Below are 17580 nucleotides of genomic sequence, written 5' to 3'. Positions count from 1 at the left end.
TGCGGGGCGGGGCGGCCGCGGGGCCGGGGGGGCGGCGGGGCCGCGGTTCCGCTGCCGCTGGCGGCCCCGGGGGGGTCCCGGCTCGGCGCGGCCCTGCCTGCTGGCAGGAGGCAGAGGGAAGCCCCAGCCTGGGGAGGGGGCGGCGCGGATCCGCCCGGCTCCCACGCACAGCCCACCTCTCCCCTGGGCTTCCCCTAGCGGGGGGGGGGGGGAGTTCTTTTGTCCCCGCGTGTCCCCGTGTGTGTGAGTGTCCCGAGCAGCGGCGGAGGTCGGCTCGGGCCGGGGGCGCCAGCACTGCGGGCAGCCGTGCCCTCCCCATCCCCCAGGGCTCCGCTGGACGCGGCGGGAGGGGTCCTGCACCCGCGGGGAGCGCCAGGCTCCCCCAAGCCCCCCGTCCCGCAGGGCCGGGCCACAGGAGGCCGGCGGTGGCTCCCCCTCCACGGCGTGCGAAGCCCCCGGGCTCTGCCCGCGGCGTGGGACCGCGGCAGAGCTGTCCCCTCTGTCCCCAGCTCTGTGTCCGCCGGCCGCCCCCAGCCCCGCGTCCCCGTCCCATCGCTGCGCGAACAAAGAGCCGCGGCGCGTTGCGGGTACTGGGGTTTATCCAGGCATTGGGGATGCCAGGCTCAGACAACCGGCGGTCCGCTGGTTCTGGGTTCTCTCGGACATATCGACAGCTAGTCTTCCCCAGATACCGTAGAAATTGCTTGGAATATCGGTTGGAAATATTTACTCTGAAACGTATCTCGGTGTTTGTTAAGATGTCGCTTTGAATATGTCAAGTCTTTTTCCTAAAAGCATCAGATGATGTAGTCCCCCATTACACTTAAAACAGCATCCTAGACTGCATATAGATAAATGGATTAAGGCAAGAACCGGCTGGTTTGTCTGGGTACATTACACAGCTACGAGAAGCTCTTTTCATGGTTGAGAACTGAAAGCTTCACTGACCTCTAAAAAAATTTTACTTCATACAAAGAAAGCTTCGATTCTCTATCTAGTCCGAAAAATGTAACAGGTTTCCCGTTCTCCACAACCTTAATTGTAATTAGTTAGTGAGCAGATGGGATGAGGCACTTCCCATGCACGAGCTTTCCACTTCTACAAAATGAGTTTATCAAGCGCTGCCTAAACATCTCTTTGTATTACCGAGCCCATGATGTGCCTTAGGAAGAGCCTCCTCCTGTACACGTGTCGCAGGAACGCCGTGCGGATGCTCACACTCCGCACCTATTTTAACAGGTTTGATGGTGCACTTTTGACACCGACGCGCAGCAACTGGAAGGAGCCTTAACAAACCTCCTAGTCAGCAATAACCACCACTGTAAAACGCATCTGTGACTTGCTAAGGAAAGCAAGACTTGCTTTGTGGGAGCGGAACCGCCTGTCCTCCCTCATGAACTATCAGTTGGGTAAATTTTAGTTCCTAAATTGTTACTGTTTTTCCAGCCATTCCTGCTTCACACTGGCACGATCAATTTTTTGTTGTTGTCAGTTCCTGTAAGCTCTTGATGCCTGCCTGGTAGTGCGGCGGTCCAAGCACAGACGACTGCAGACTTTCAGATTTCATCTTCTGCGAGGCTTTGCTGGCTGTAGCAGATGCAGGGCTACAGGGCTGAATTCATCCTGCGCTGCAAACAACGTGGAACTATCGAGAAGGGGATTTTTACCTGTCACCTTAGTTAAAATAAAATTCTCCCGATCAGTGGGAAATATTTACGGGTTAAGTGTGGCTAACGATGTTAGGTGGGAGATGAGCTACACCTCCCCTGATGCTTAGCACACAGCTACCAGTTTTTCAAAATGTTTTACCGAAATGAAAAAGAAGCGGATGACAGGGAAAAAAATATGCCATCACACCAACGATTTAGGGTTTACTACTTTCAAAAGATTCTTCGGTGTTTCTAAATACATGTCTTTTCTCCGGTATCTTGGCTAGCGAGGGCCGTATCTTGTCATCGATGGTAAATCAATGGCACAGCCTGACCTTTAAGAGGGCTGTATCCCTTATTCAAACCAGGCGGTTGAACAGAAAGATCTGTGAAATACAGCTTCGCTGGGGAAGGTGCATTTTTAATACGGATCCTGTTTTCTATAAACTGTAAATAGATCCTCGCAGAGCTGGCAGAGGTCGGGCTGGAAGGCAGCCGGATTTCACGCGACCGGAGCGCTCGTTGGAATCGGCTCTCGGGCTCGGATACGGCGAAGGTGCCAACTTCTAATTGACACGTTTAGGCGAAGCTCCCAGCGTAATTGCTTTTAACATTCATTTATGCAAAGCGGCTTCGTGCGGGCAGGGCGAGCCCGGAGCGGCCGCGCCTCCTGCCAGCAGGGAACGGGCCTGGAGCACGTCCCGCCTCGGGCGGAGAGGGACCCGCAGGGCACGGCGGTGTCCCGGTTCTGCCCGCCGGGCCTCGGGGACACGGCGGCGGCCCCGCAGCGGCTCTGCCGCCGGGATCCCGGGCCCCCCGCCCCCGCTTCACCCCGGCTGTGCGGGCTTCGTCCGCCGGGGAGAGACGGGGCCGTCGTTCTGCTCGTTCACACCGCGGAGCGCCGGCGATAGTCGTACCCGGCAGTAATCGCAATAATCCTCCTCGCAAACAGCGTTTGCCCCCGAGCCTCGGCTCCCACCCACGCTGTCCGCTGGCGATCGCCCGAGTGCTGGAGCGCCGTGAACGCCTCGCGGAGCAAACCCCCATCGCCCGGCACTATCGCTAATTGTCACCGTGCAGCTCCAAGACGGGATTTTGCTTCGCACCTCCCGCCGCGAGGGCACGGGATGCACAAACTTTTGGGCACTCGGCTCCCCGCCAGCGCTTGGGGCCGCTCACAACACCGGCTTCGCCGCGGACAGGGAGCAGTAGGTCTCGTCTGTCCCGCACCCTTCGCCAGGGTACGGAGGGACACGGCCGCCTGGCCCCGCAGGAGCTGGGGCGCCGTGAGCAGGGAAGTCGCTCTGTGTCAGGGCCGAGGGCGGGCGGCGCCGCCGCGCTCCCCGGCGGGGGCCCCCCTGCCCGGCAACACGCGGCGCCTGCAGGGCCGCCGGCGCTAATCTCACATCCTCCCCCGGCGAACACGCACAAAACGACGGCCGGCGGCGGGGGCGGCGCCGAGCCAAAAGTGGAACGCGTCCCTGGGTGGGCTCGAACCACCAACCTTTCGGTTAACAGCCGAACGCGCTAACCGATTGCGCCACAGAGACTCCTGTAGAATCGCTTTTTGCCCTGCTGCTCATGAGTTTCAGCGCCGCGCCCTCGCCGCCTCCTCGCCCCTGTCCCGGCGACCGGCGGCCACCACGGACCCAGTAGTCCGGGCTCCTAAACCTTGCGGCGTGTTGGTGGAGTGCTGAGAAAAGAGCAGGAACGGCGGCTAATAAAAAGGCTAATTCCCAAAATCGTTGTTCACTGCAACATTCTTTTTTCTTTTTTTTAGGGAATAAATTCACGAGTCGGAGTTGAAACTACTTCTTGGCAGCTGATATATATAATAATATCATTCCCAAATATCAGGGCAAATTATATAATAATTCCCAAATGTCATGGCAAAATCGCCCTACTAATATATTTTAAAGTTGGTTTAAAGGAACTACAGGGAGCAGTTAAACTGTCTAAAACAGGCAGGAGCCCTCTGCATGTATGTAGGTAAAGTGTATTTAGTGTTCTAAGTGACTGAATACAGCCGAGAAGAAAAGCTAATGTTGCTATTATTATTTTATCAAAATCTGCTTCCCACATTACCTTACAGTAAATCTATACCTACAGTTCCGCAAGTACAAAGTTTCACATCCAAACCTGAACAAATGTTTCCCCTTTGCTTTCACGTACTGATACTGTTTGAATATCTTTGAAGTCTTACAATATCGGTTGCTTCATATTGTCCCTGTGTCTCCCTGAAGCTCTGCCTGGTAGCTCTTCTGCCCAGTAAAAGCCCTTGGAGCTGAGCAGGCACATGGCACCCACAACACAAGGACAGGTGCTCCCCAAGCAGATGCTGGTTATCTCCTGGTCTCTGCACATCCACAGCCAAGAAGTCCCAGCTCACTCCTGAAACCAGGCAGTCTTATATTTTGTGCAACAATTTGCTCTTCAACACTGTCTGACATCATTGCTCAGTCCAGTAAGTAACTCTAGGTTGCCTATTTAGTGATTACAGCTCAGCTTTTCCAATTTTTCCAATACTTTAAAAGCCCTACCTAAACACCAGCATTATTGCAGTACTGCTCTGTTTTCTTTTATTGTGCATTGTTGGTATCTTACCAGCAACTTATTTTAAAACATGGAGGAGAAAGACATGTTAGCCCTTAACAGTAATTAAAAAAATTATTTTAAAGGCTGATTTTTGGGGCATCATGCCCACTGCTGCATATTTTTCTACCCAGACCTCTGCTATTCTCAGGGTCAGAAGAATCAGTTCACAGGCTGGACCACTTCTGTTTTCTCTGTGTAGGAGGACAAGAAAATGGTCCTGTGATTTTATACACAAGCAAGTTGGTATTTAGTGGAACTAGCAAGACTGCAGTCTGACCAAAGGCCTAACCCACATACCAGTAGTTTGAGTGTGGATTTTGGGCCCAAAAATGTTTTACTTTATACACATGAATATTCACATGAGTTTTAATGAATGTAGACTATTTTCAAACTCTGTGTCTAGAGGCCAGATCTAAAAAGGGTCTTTGCTATGCTGATACTGAGCTCAAACTCTAACGGTGAGGTGTCTGAGAGGAACACAGGACCTGGCATTAGACATCCAAGGTTGCCTACTCAATGTGCTGGGACAGTGAAAGGAGTGCTGCAGGTGAGGCTGCAGAGTCACTTGGCACCTTTCTTCTCAGTAGCCTTCCTCACTGAATCTCAGAGTCTTTCATTTAAAGTCTTACAAGGTAAAAAAGAAAATAAAAAGCACATGCACAACAGTAAATATTACCTCTTCAAGCTTGAAACCCACAGATCAGCAAAAGATCTGAATGTGGATGCCTTTGGCTGACTGTTGAAGCACTCACCAGTGAGCCATTGTACCAGAGGGCAACATTATTTATCACTGCTCTGCATATGGAAAAGAGTCCCTATTTAGGTTTCTGACTGTGTCTTCAGTAGAAAGGAAGAGACCAAGTAGTGTTTAAGGCATTAAAAAATGAGAAAAGGGCTGCTACTTCAGATTAATCATCCTCCCTATCACTGTTTTGTTCCTTATTTCTGGACAGCTCTGTTCCTTGATACACTGTTTCTCGTGGATCCTATCTACGGTTGCTTAATTTTTTGCACTGTCTAGTGTATAGAATTTAAATACCATTATTACATTCACTAGTTATGGATTATAATTTGTTTTATATTTTAACAAAATAAATTTATAATAATATATTATATATTAATATATTAAAATATTATACTATGTTATTTGAACTATTTTATCTGTTATAACATTTGATATCTTACAACATTATTTTATTGTTACTTTTAGATCCATGAACTTAAATGTTCATTGCTATGACATCTGTGACCTTCTTCAGATATAGACTTTGTTTCTTGAATGTCAGAGAAAGTTACTAGAGGACAGAGGTGAATCTGGTATTGTTTATGAGATTTATAAACATACCATATATTCATCTTCTGCTGTTCAGAAAAATAAATCTAGTTATTCACCCAGAACTATTCCTAAAATCAATTCAACCGGATATAGCAGAAACAAAAGAATCTTTCCACTTACATTGCAGAATTACTAATTAACAACTCTATTTCTGCAATTTCACACAGGAAAGGACCATTTTCCCCCAACGAGCACATGCACTGACTTTTTTTATTATCATGTGTTGGTTTTGATCATTTATTTGTCAGGTCTCAAGTTACAACTCAGCCCAAACTACAAAAATGCATAGTCACAAAAAATTTTGGATCGGCTACCCAGTTTCTGCCCAAAGACACTTCTGATTGCTTACTTTGTAGCAGAGGTCTCTAAATGTACAACTTACTGTCCAAAGTTTTCTTGTATTTTTCTTAGAAAAATATGATTCTAGTCCTTACAAGAACCAGGACATTAAGATAAATGGACAGCTAATATAATTCAGCATTGCTGTTAGAATTATTACGGGCAGAGAATAAGATTTCCATGACAAAAGATTTTACTTTATGGAGCTGCAAGCATCAAACCATGGAAAGCATTATTCCTGAAGAAGGATTCATAAGGTTGGAAGAAGCAGGTATTGACAGCTTTTTCTTGACTAATTGCAAGACTTCTGTTCTTTTCTTCTTCCAATAAAATGCATTGGGGGGGGGGGCAGTTGTTTGTATACAGATTTACTCCTTTTCAGATACAAAGGTGGCTTTACCATATTTTTTTAAAGACTTTATTGACCAAAGACTTCTATTCTTGGGTCTGTTAGTAAAATCACAAAAGTGTTATAACTGAAAGGACAAACCTCCAAATAGGATCAACTTATTTAAAATCAAATAACAAGACTGAACAGTAGTATTTTACTGAGCTATTTAGTTTACTTAGCTCTGGCTTCTTATGTAAGGCAAATCACACAAAAGATGGCTAGATGAGAAAATCCAAAAATCGTGGGGTATTGCTAATTGCAGACTGTTGGGTAAACTAAAAGTCAACCATTCTCCCAACCTCCATAACCATGTTTGCCAAAAGGAATTGGCATAGGCTGCCTGGCTCTGGATCAGGAAACGTATAGTTGCATTTATCTCATGTTCAGGAGAGACAAAAATTCGTTTCAGTGTGACTTGTGACAGAATTAAAGAACAGCCATTGATATTATCAGTAATTTGAAATATAGTTTGCAGATGTGGGGAAAAATACCCCACAAACCAAACCCCAAAACAAATAGAGAGGGCTACATTCTGAATGAATCTTCAGATCTTGCCTGACATACTGTAAGGGGAATTTTGCATTGCCATTCCCTGCAATCTATCTGCTCTGAGTGACTGCTGAAAGGAGTGTAATCATTATGGCAGTCAGTTCAATAGTTTACACACACACATCTCCCCAAAAAAAACCAAAAAAACCCCCAAAAAAAAGAAAAACAACGAAAAAAAGAGCCACACAGTCTTAAGTAAAAAGAAGAAAATTTTATTGGCATAAGAAATGAGAATATAACACCAAGAAGAGTAATAATGATACTTCTCACATAGCACTTATTTTTCTCAAGCGCTTCTTATTATCATGTTAAAGAAACTCAGAGATTTCCTGTCCTTGCAGATCTTTTGAACTGCAATACTAAGAATGCTTAAGAGTTCTTCAAATAATAGTGAATATTATGAAAATAATAATAACAAGTCTTATGCAACTGAACTTTAATGTTGTCTTTACATAACACACAGGAAAGCACAGGAATTTCCAGGCTGTGTTTTCAGGAGCAGCAACCTATTTTAGCATTTTCTGAAGTCCAGGATTCAAATTTAAGTTCTAAACGTAGGCCTCAGTTCAGGAAAGCAGCTGTATTCAGAGCAATATGAAAGCCTGTGTTAACTTCAAGTACAACCTGATTACGAGCATGGCATAAAAGTCTTTTCTTAAATAGGTTAAATTTCAGGGGGAAAAAAGGGCAATTTTTAGACTAGACTTAAACCCACTGTTTGTTGAAAAATGAGAAGAGCACAAATTTTGTATCCTTGCAATGCTGAAGGAAGCAAATCTCCTTGAAGGAAGCAAACCTCCTTGGAAGTATGACCAGAAAACATCTACCTCAGTTCTAAGCTATTTTGACCGCACTAGTCAGGTTTATATCTAAGTGCTATAATTCAGCCAGAACACTAATGTTTGAAGGGAAGACAGTGAGAAAGGAAAGCACAAGTAAGCTTTGTGGATCTGGTCCAAACATATCCAAACAGGAATCTGACATGTTTGTCCATGCAGTAATCTGAAGAAACCTGTGCTGACAGGTTTCTGGAGGCCTTTTCTTAATCAGACTGTTTCAAAGAGTAAATAATAAATCAAATTCATGTATCAGTGCTCTTTTTAGGATGCAAAATATTCTTGTATTGACTTCTAGAAAAGCTCTGCATGACAGATGGCACTGGGGCTCCAAAGAACCATGGAGAAGCCATTATATTTTAGTTTCTCCAGCTACATGTATTATACTAGCAGAGGTTTCTAATCCTATAACTACTGCCAAAAGTGAGGGAGGTTCTGATATCCCAGCATGAAAAAAAACTTGAATTCCTACATTTAGAGTTATCTCCAGGAGAATTCTAATTCTCTCAAACACCTCTGGTGCAAGGAGGCCTCTTCCATTGCTGTTCCCTGGCTGTCCCTTGCAACGTGAGCAGAATCCTGCAGGACCCCAGGATACCAAACATGCTGGGGTCTGAACCTGCAAGAAAAAACTCCTTCTTGGAATTATAAAAGGAATGTCATACAAGAAATTCATCTTGTTCCTTGTAAGTATTATGTAAGAGACATTCTTCGTAATCCACAGCAGAGAGAAACTAGAGGATCTTTCTCTTATACTCAATGTCTTTTCTTCAAATGGTCTCAGACACAGACAGATGTCACAGTAATGGGGCCTAGATCAAAAACTAAAAGAAAAACTAAAACTAGTTATTACTCTCCTACAATTCAGTGGGAGAGAGAAAAACTGAGGAAGTTTATACTTACTTCAGCTGAAATAAGGGATGATGTATTTCCAGTGTTCTATTATACTATATGATCACTTACCACAGACAGAAATTCATAGAGGTGCTGGAATATTTAAAGAATAATTAAAAAAATTAAAATACAACCACCTTTAGACCCTCAAATTAAATATACCTATACTAATCCCAAGTCTCGAAAAGTATGAGGTTGAGAAGGATTAGAGTATGAAGAGTCAAGAAAAAAGAGGCAGAGTAGGGGAAAAACAAGCAGAACAAAGAGGAGTGGGAGGGAAATGAAAGGATTAAAAAACCCAGAAAAGTGAAAGGAAGTCTGAATTAGTTCATTTTTGAGACAGGCCGTATTCCTACTGCTTTCAAGAGGTTTTACAGTGGAAAGGAACTAACATATTTTTGCAGTTTCAACAGTTTGCCTTGAGTGAGACTGAAGGCAAAAGGAGAACACAGAGGGAACTGACCTCTCTCCTGTTGCTCCTGTCCTAATGGATGGTATAATCTCCACTACAGCAAAGGAACAGAGAAGGCACTTAGAGTTACTCACAGCTCCCTGTCTCCTCCTCCTCCTCTTGGCCCCCAGTTTCTCAGATCTTTCTATTAAACTTTAATAGTGGGGACCCCCTCACTCAGGGCAGCACTGCAGTCATTCATTAGTGTCCACCTAGGGAACAAATAACTCTTTAGCTGCACTGTAGGTGTCCAGCTTGCTTTGTGCCTGGAGGGGGATTTGTAATCGAAACAGGGAAGTGCAGGAGCAAAGAGAAAAAATGGGCAGTAATAACCCATGAACTCGCCTTTCATTCAGGTAACACACAAGACACATGTTAATGATTTCAGCTTAAGTACCAGGCAGAGAACTAACTGTACACTAACCAGGCAGAAACCACCTGCATGTGCCAACATCCCTACTAAGCAAGGACTTCCTGGAGAAGGGACAGCGAGAAGTAACTTGCTGAATTTGCAGGGAATTGTTTTGTTGTGTAATTTACCGTTCTGCATTTGCAAAGTTGCTTTTCAGCCCTCACCCGAATGGATCAACAAGCTAAGATTTTTGTCAGGTCTTGTATTTTAGCCTGTCTGCACAGTGTTCCTGTAACTGGAGAACCCATGAGTATTGAGACAGAATGCACTGGGATTTCAGCAGCTATGTTGTCTGATGGGGCTAGAATATCAGCCAGTTATGTGGAATCTTAGGCAGGACTGTTTCAGACCTCGTTGTCTGGATCATTTAATTTTTAAATAAAAATTATTGGAAACACAGACAAACAGGAAATGGGTTTTGCTTCATATAATTTCTGTCAGAAGGCATGTGTGTGCAAAAGCAATCAAGCAATCTTTATGTAAACATTCTCCTTCATCTGCCTCTTTCAGGTTTTTGGTGACTGCTGACCCCAGCAGGGTAAAGCAGCCTATCATTCCAGAACCCTCAGATGAACATACAGCCTGCAGTATGTAATAGGGAGAAGATAGCCAGAGAAATACCAGGGGAGAAAGATCTCTAACAGAGGAGAAAGGACTGCAAATACCTTTGAGGACCATGTTTCCCTTTTTATCCTTAAATATTTGCAATCAATACAGCTTCAGTATTTCACAGGCTAATCAATCATGCAGTGACAGTGAAAGAGATGTGAGGGTCTTCTTGGCGGCTACAAACTGGCAATGATGCTTTGATGGCTCCTACTGAGGATTTATCATTTCTTGGCTAATCTCCTGGAGAACTCTGTGGGGTCTGAGAGTATAATACACAATATGGCTATAGGAAGGAAACTGGACAGATGACTGCACTTTATCTTAATTCCCTATAGCATCACCCACCAAGGAAATGAAAGGTAAAATAAAAGTATGATACATGTCTAAAAGTATGAATACAATGTACAAAGACTATTTTTGGACATTTAATATAGCTAAGCTGGTTCATAAAAGGGTGTTATGAGGTGCCACAATCCTCTTTTGCCTTTAGTTTGCTATGAGTGACTTCAGAAGGGCTGTATTATAACTATTATTAGACTATATTATCGGTTATTTCACAGGCATAACCAAGCTAAATCTCTCTCCTTTTCCACATCCATGCAATTCACTAACTGTGAATAAGATGAAAACTTGCCCCTAAATTCAGAATCACATGCAGTACTTAACAAAAAGGAACAGAAGAGGTCAAGTTTCCAAAGTTTAATAAACTTTGGTCAAAATTCCCCTGGCTCAAGAGACCAGAACATTTACTGAGATGTGCCATCCCTGGGGGAAGGGATCTTCCATTCAGATATCTCTATTGCTACACAGAGCACTGATGTTCACACACAGCATAATCCTCCCGGGAAAAGGAAACACAGGCTCTGCACTGCAGCACATTCTGACAATACCAAAGCCCTCTTCTTTCTTCCTGGGGCCTTCACTTAGAGCCCTAATAATAAACTCAAGAACAGTCAGCCAGTATGTAAAATCTCATCATTTCATCTGCACAGGAACCCTCTAGGCCTGAAAGGTCTAAACTGATTCCTTTTCTCTTCTCTTTTCTCACTTTTCTTTCACTACATAAAAACCTTTCTAGATTTCCTCAAGTTTGCGTTGCAATTTTTTACTCCCTCCAAATAATTATTATAAATAAATAAAATTCTACTTCAAGAAAAAGTGGTATATTAATAAACACACACTGCAACATATCCTGGTTGCTACTGAAGAGACACCTAATAATCCAGCATTACAATTTATTACAACTATGTATTTTTCAAAATAACACAATCCAGCATTTTCAGTTTTTCATACAGCCAAGCTGTAATTGTGGTACCATTAGCTCTTTCTGTATTTCCACTACCTAAGTGTAAATACAAAATATAAAGAAATATGATCACGTACGCCATACTTCTAAGTCTTAAAGCTCTTCCTAATCTTGTCATTACCACAATAACTCTCTTAAAAAAATTCTGCTAGCACTTGGAGCACTTCAGCAATTGCTGTCCTTATGTGTTCATATTATTGGTATTTCTAGATTCTCAGAGGTTTAACCTTTTTTCTTCTTTGCAGTTTATTTAAAGAAAACCCCAACAACAGTCACCTGCCCTCCCTCCCCCCCAAAAAACCCAAACTCACAGGTGTGCATGAGTCTGTCAATGCACCTGGAAACCTTCAATTTTTTTTTTTTAATTAAGATAGTCAACACAATTGTAATGTTAAAATCAGTGATTCTCAGTTCAATTTTCAAATAACCTTAAAATAGACAACTTTCTGAAATTCTTTGTTTTTAACTTAAGATTTTTTTAAAGTTTGTTAAAATATTATGGCCAAACCATCAAGCTAAAGCGTGTCAAAAACAATGATGATATTAATGACAAAAATTATATTTATGCTCCTTTACAAATCACAGTATCCAGTTCAGTGACACACAAGCAGGTTTATAACAAAACTAACCTCACAAGACTACAGAAACCTTTAAAAGTAGCATTTCTGCCATCTTCAACAGGCTTTTGCAGCTTAGTAGGTACAGATAATTCATATTTCATCAGCCAATGGTCATTAAAGAAGCCCCCATATTTCTCTTCAATTGCATAAATTAGAAAATTGTTCATTTCCTCTTCCTCCAGCTCTGTTCTCATGTATGATGAATTTAGGGATGTTTTGCTGAAAATGGGCAAGAGATTATGCTACACAGAGATATGCCTGGTGAAAACAATTCAATGAATTAAAAATAACAATGGACTGCAACTGACCTTTTACAGAAACAATATATCTCTATATTTTTTACATGCCTTAATGATTATTAGAGTTTGGCTCCATGAAAGCAACTGAAGAGTACAGTGTTTAGCATTTGTTTAATGTTATTTATCATTTCAGTGTTCTATTTACAGATGTTTATGATCCCCATATTGGAAATCTTACTCAGATGATCAATCCAACCTCGGGTAAGCATTATGAATGAAAGATGCGGGAGCAACTCTTTCATTCTGATATAAAACCACAAGATAAACAGGCAGACAAATCATATAGATCAGCTTAGGTGGGGAATGCCTCCTTACTGGAGACAATGTGTCTGCTGCCTGTACAGGGCTTACAGGCAGATGAGCACAGCAATGTTGAATCCTGACATGCTCTGAGAGCTCTGCAGCACTTCTGATGGAAACCTGTTACAATCAGCTCTGCACTGCAAGTGCCTTCCTCCCCCAAGACTAAAAGTTCACTACCTCCAGCACCACTCTGTGCGTAAACACATTTTTGGATATTATGCTTCTAACTAGTTACTTCTAGTCAATATGAGGATCACGGTCTAGGATGTATTAAATATAGGTTTACTTCTATGAGTGAAGTAAACCTAAGTTTACTTTCATCCTAAGTCCAGTTTTTAACTAAAATTACCATGGAAATGTAAGTTTTGATAATATAATAAATGGAGAATCACAACTGTGAAAAATAATTCTGTGCCTAGTGGCTTGTCTAGTATTAATTACTGTAAATAAATATCGAGATATTATTCATAAGTATTTTTAATTAACAAATCTTAACAACACATGGAATAAATACATTTATAAAAATGTGATAAAAGCTATACACATTCGTAGTTCAGAGCAGATGCAACTATTGCCAACATCTTCCTCACTGATACATTTTGTTTTCAGTTCAAAAGTTTGCACACAAGGTTCATGCACATAGATTTTCTGACATTTTCAGAATCTGGCCTTACAAACACTCAAGTAACTTGCTCCAGGAGTATAGTCCAACTCTGCTCCAAAGCTTCTCATCTCAGTCAAGCTGCTTACACATTTACAGAATTAAGCCCTGAGTACAGACACAGATACACGTGGCTAAATGAGATCTGGCTGCCAATTTCACAATGTGGTATTCTGTATCAGACAAAGCAACAAAGGAAAGGTGACTTGTTCCCCTGTGTGAGCTGTAAATACCAACCATCACACCACTTAATAGGTTTATTTTATTAATAGCATATATTTAAAGACTTCAATGCAAGTTTCTTTTGAACGACGAAAAGCTGGCAAATTCTTAAAGGATAATAATCAGCAGTGCAGTGGTTCTTTGATGGTCTGTAATTACCCAACTGTCCACTATTTGAATGACAGCAGCAAACTACCACTCACCGTTAGTTTATTTTTATTTATAACTTGTACTTTAGGTAAGAATCCATTAATTACAAGCAAAACAAATTGCTTACTTGAAACACTTCCCACAGAGGCTTGTTTTTTCACATGCATTAATCTAGCTGAGATATACATGACATTTTAAATGGAGGTTAAACTGATGTAAATAAATGCAATTATTTGAAAGCAAACAGTGTTCAGTCACATTTATTTCTGTGTGGGATTACCATAGGTTTTCCCCTCGCAACCAACCACTGAACCACACAAATTCCAGAAGACTGGGGATTTTAAAACATCCTACCGGCATGAAATTTGACAATATGTCACTGTACCCCTTCTTTTAATTTTATATGATTTGCCTGAGGTGGCATCTTCTGTAATTGCCTTTCAAACAATTTCCCATAGAACCACTGAGCTGGAGGGACAGCAAAAGGTTTGGATTTCACAAATTTCTGTGCTTTGCTAACAAAAAAGGTATAGATGAGCCCTCTGCACGCCTGAGCCCTCTGCACGCCTGAGCCCTGCACATGGAGCTGTGATTCCGCTCAGAAGCACACCCTGATGGTCACCATCACGGGACTCCCTTGGGGAGCAGCCCTCAATGCAGCCTTTTGAGACAAAGAAGAGTGAAGAACCACTGTACACCCAGAGTGACTCTGAGGAGCCACCCAATTTCTGTGCTGCAGGCATTGGGCAGCCCAATCCCGATTTTGTCAGGCAACAAAAAAGGCATTTTGCCACCAGTGTCACTGGCAGTGAGATCAAGCAGCAGCAGCAGCAAGGTTCTAAAAATCAGTTAGGTTGTATGATAAAGGCTCTGGGGTACAGTGATCTTATTGTACTCACTAAGGACAAGAAAAACCCCACCCAATTTAATGCACCAAACCATTTCAGCCACTATTTTTGCCTTTTGCTGTGGCAGAGGTCTTCTGAAAATTATTTAAAATAACTTATAATTATGAGTTCGAAAATGCCAATTTTACATTCTGCCAATTTCAGCTAATGTGATGTGTAAGGAACAAGGGATAACATCATAAAATCCAATCAATAATATCAAAATTCTCAGCTGAACAATCAGCCTTTCATGAGCTGACCAGTAGGCTTGATGATGGTTGTTTCAAACCAATACAAGTTCTGAGTAATTGCAAAAGGGTCAATCTTTCCATAATCAGACCAATGAAGAAACACACATGCATTTTCAGCAGTGTTACTGTGTAAGGACTAGTCACAGATATAGTCTGGCCCATATAATCCATTAACCCGACCAGAGATCAGTTCCTGGGAGAAGTCTATCTCATTTTTTGTCGCCAGCATTGTAAATCTAGCAATAAACTGTTGCGAAACTCTATCCTCTCTCACATTTAAAGAGCTTTGCAGAAAATGGATCTTGGGGGATAGGGAGACACAGGAATATTTTTCTCCAAATATTTCAAAGAGGAGCTTTTCTACCTGGGACTAGAACCATTTTTGTGTTTTTGTAAATTTTTGTAACTTGTACGTTTTTACAATGTTATTTTTACCATTACTTCAATAAACCATAGCTTTGTGTGGTCACTTCCAAAAAATACAGGCAAGAATATCTTTGTCAGAGATCCATATTATCATCAGACATACATATTTATAACTCTCCATTTGCTAGAATGCTCCACATAAATAGATGTTCAGTGCTTGTCATGTTACATGTCTTGCAGATAGTAAGAACAAAAGAAAAACAACAAAGAAACAATTCCAAAAATTATTTTTAGAAATCTAAGCTGAAAACATGCAAGATAAATGTTCAGACACTGGTAACAAACACACATTTGAAGGCAGTGAGACTGACCTATGTTTTGCCTTCCTCATGCTTATGAATACAATAGATGTCATATGAATGGGGAGAAAATTATTTAAATCTAATATTATTCTTTATGTGAGTATATTTTATATTGATAGGCTAATTAAAAAATCAGTCACCTTTACCTCTATAATAAAGTTCTGGCATGCAAGAGCTCTAGTGACAGACTAACCTTAATTTCTTCGCTTCAGTCACATGAACCTGGTCGGGGTCACGAACAGTTACATATACCCTGTCATATGGCACAAGGGTCAGTATCTCCTAATTCCAATGGCTACTGTTACAGTATTCAACCAGCAAAACTTTCAGATCAGAAGTTGAAAGTTTGAGACATTTATGAGTGAGAACAGAGGCTCCTAATTTAAAACGTGTGTGACCTTAATATAGCATTTGGGGGTTCAGAATGTTCCTATGTACTTTGTCTAATACTGCAGTTTTACAATACTCCCTTGCTTCTAGTCGTAAAATCTTATCTGTAAATTTTGAATAGATGCCTTAAAAAAGCAAATTTATGTGACTATGTGAACAGTAACAGGCAAAATAGTTTTCCTTAATGCAAAGGCAGAATAAAAAGAAGCTGCATCTCACCCTCAATTCCAGATACAAGCTGGCATTTTTCACAGATGTGTACATTTTTCAGAAAATACTATAAATCAGAATGATTCTGTACTTGTCAATGATAACTCTGTTAATGTAAAATAATCTTATAAGGGGACACCAGAATAATCTATCTTAATCAAAGACAGATTTATATCCGTACGGTCCAGTTATTCACAGACTGTAACAAAACATATAAAAATGTAGATCTGACATCACTGTAAGTCTTGCATACACAATTGCCTTCTTCATGTGTGATATAACAATGAAAAACTATCACCTCCTCCTGCTTCCACTGAAATCAGGGACATATTCCTATTTACATCACTGGCAACTGGATGAGAGATCAAAACTAGTGTCAGCTTTTGAAAACTCCTTAAAACTGGGTATTGTATGCATTTGAATAACTCTGATTGTTCCACAACTTACTGGAACTATAAAGTTTTTCTTTGTAATTAGCCCAAAAAATTAAAACAAAATTCAGAAAAGTACGGACACACACAATATTTTCCATAATTCTATCCATATATTTTTCCATAATTACATCTTAGACTACGAGAAACCAACTCAGAAACCTGGCGCATCAAACCATTTTCATGAGGAAATTACTTAATAAATGGCAGTATGAAATAGAAATGGAAGATCTGTAGGCTGTGACATATCTCATTTTCTCTGGTGGGAATTACTATGTTATGGATGAACAGTATTTGGAGCAAAATCTTTCTTTATTTAATCATGTGTACTTTCTGAAGCCAACAGTCAGTGCATCTACAACAGTATAACTGTGTCACTGAATGTGACCAAACCACAGTCCTCATACAGCCAAAATATCCTTATTTACATGATGATTTTGCCTACGGTTCTCAGTCACGTTTCAGCAGCTTTTTTGATAAAGGCAATATTAATAAATGAACTGACAATGGAATCATTAAAGATACAAACTAACATGTTTTTAATAGTATGCAAAAGTTTAATGTGGATAAATTAATTACCTGGTCATGTTTCTGTATCAATTTCAATGAAATATCAGAATAGGTAGGAAAAGGCAAGAGCAACCTGAATTCTTTATATGGATTCTGGTTCAGATAAAACCAGTTACATTTTATTCAAAGTAAAAAAAAAAAAAAAATAAAGTTTTAGTGAGACAGAACAGTGCAATAACTCAAGAAAATTAATGCCATGAGCAGTTTTTCCTCTCTTTTTGACTGCAATGGTCAACAAAATAAATGAAGAACAACAAGGGAGAATCAATGCAAAGGCCTAGAGAGTAACTCCAATTTTTTTAACTATTAATTTTGTGCTCGGTGTCAAAGGCAATGACAGTAAGCACTGAATAAACACAAAACTTCTTTGGGATTGCTATTTTTTTTCAAGATGAAAAATGCACTGGCTTGGAATGTTTATTTGAACCAGCTGTATGGTATTACTATAGAGAGTCAGGAAGTTAATATATTCTTTGGAAGTCCAGTATCAT

The 17580-nt window shown here is 41.3% G+C and overlaps 1 non-coding gene across 1 annotated transcript; it reads right to left on the bottom strand.

Annotated features, from left to right (window-relative positions):
- Window positions 1-3125: 3125 nt before the first annotated feature.
- Window positions 3126-3199, bottom strand: TRNAN-GUU. The gene has a single exon. It is a non-coding gene; the product is annotated as a tRNA-Asn (tRNA).
- Between the last annotated feature and the right edge of the window lie 14381 nt (window positions 3200-17580).

The sequence above is a fragment of the Corapipo altera genome, unplaced genomic scaffold, assembly GCF_003945725.1.
Source record: "Corapipo altera isolate COAL_440 unplaced genomic scaffold, ASM394572v1 63, whole genome shotgun sequence".
Taxonomy (NCBI): domain Eukaryota; kingdom Metazoa; phylum Chordata; class Aves; order Passeriformes; family Pipridae; genus Corapipo; species Corapipo altera.
The sequence above is the reverse complement of the archived record's forward strand: the minus strand, read 5'-3'. Positions and strand labels throughout refer to the sequence as shown.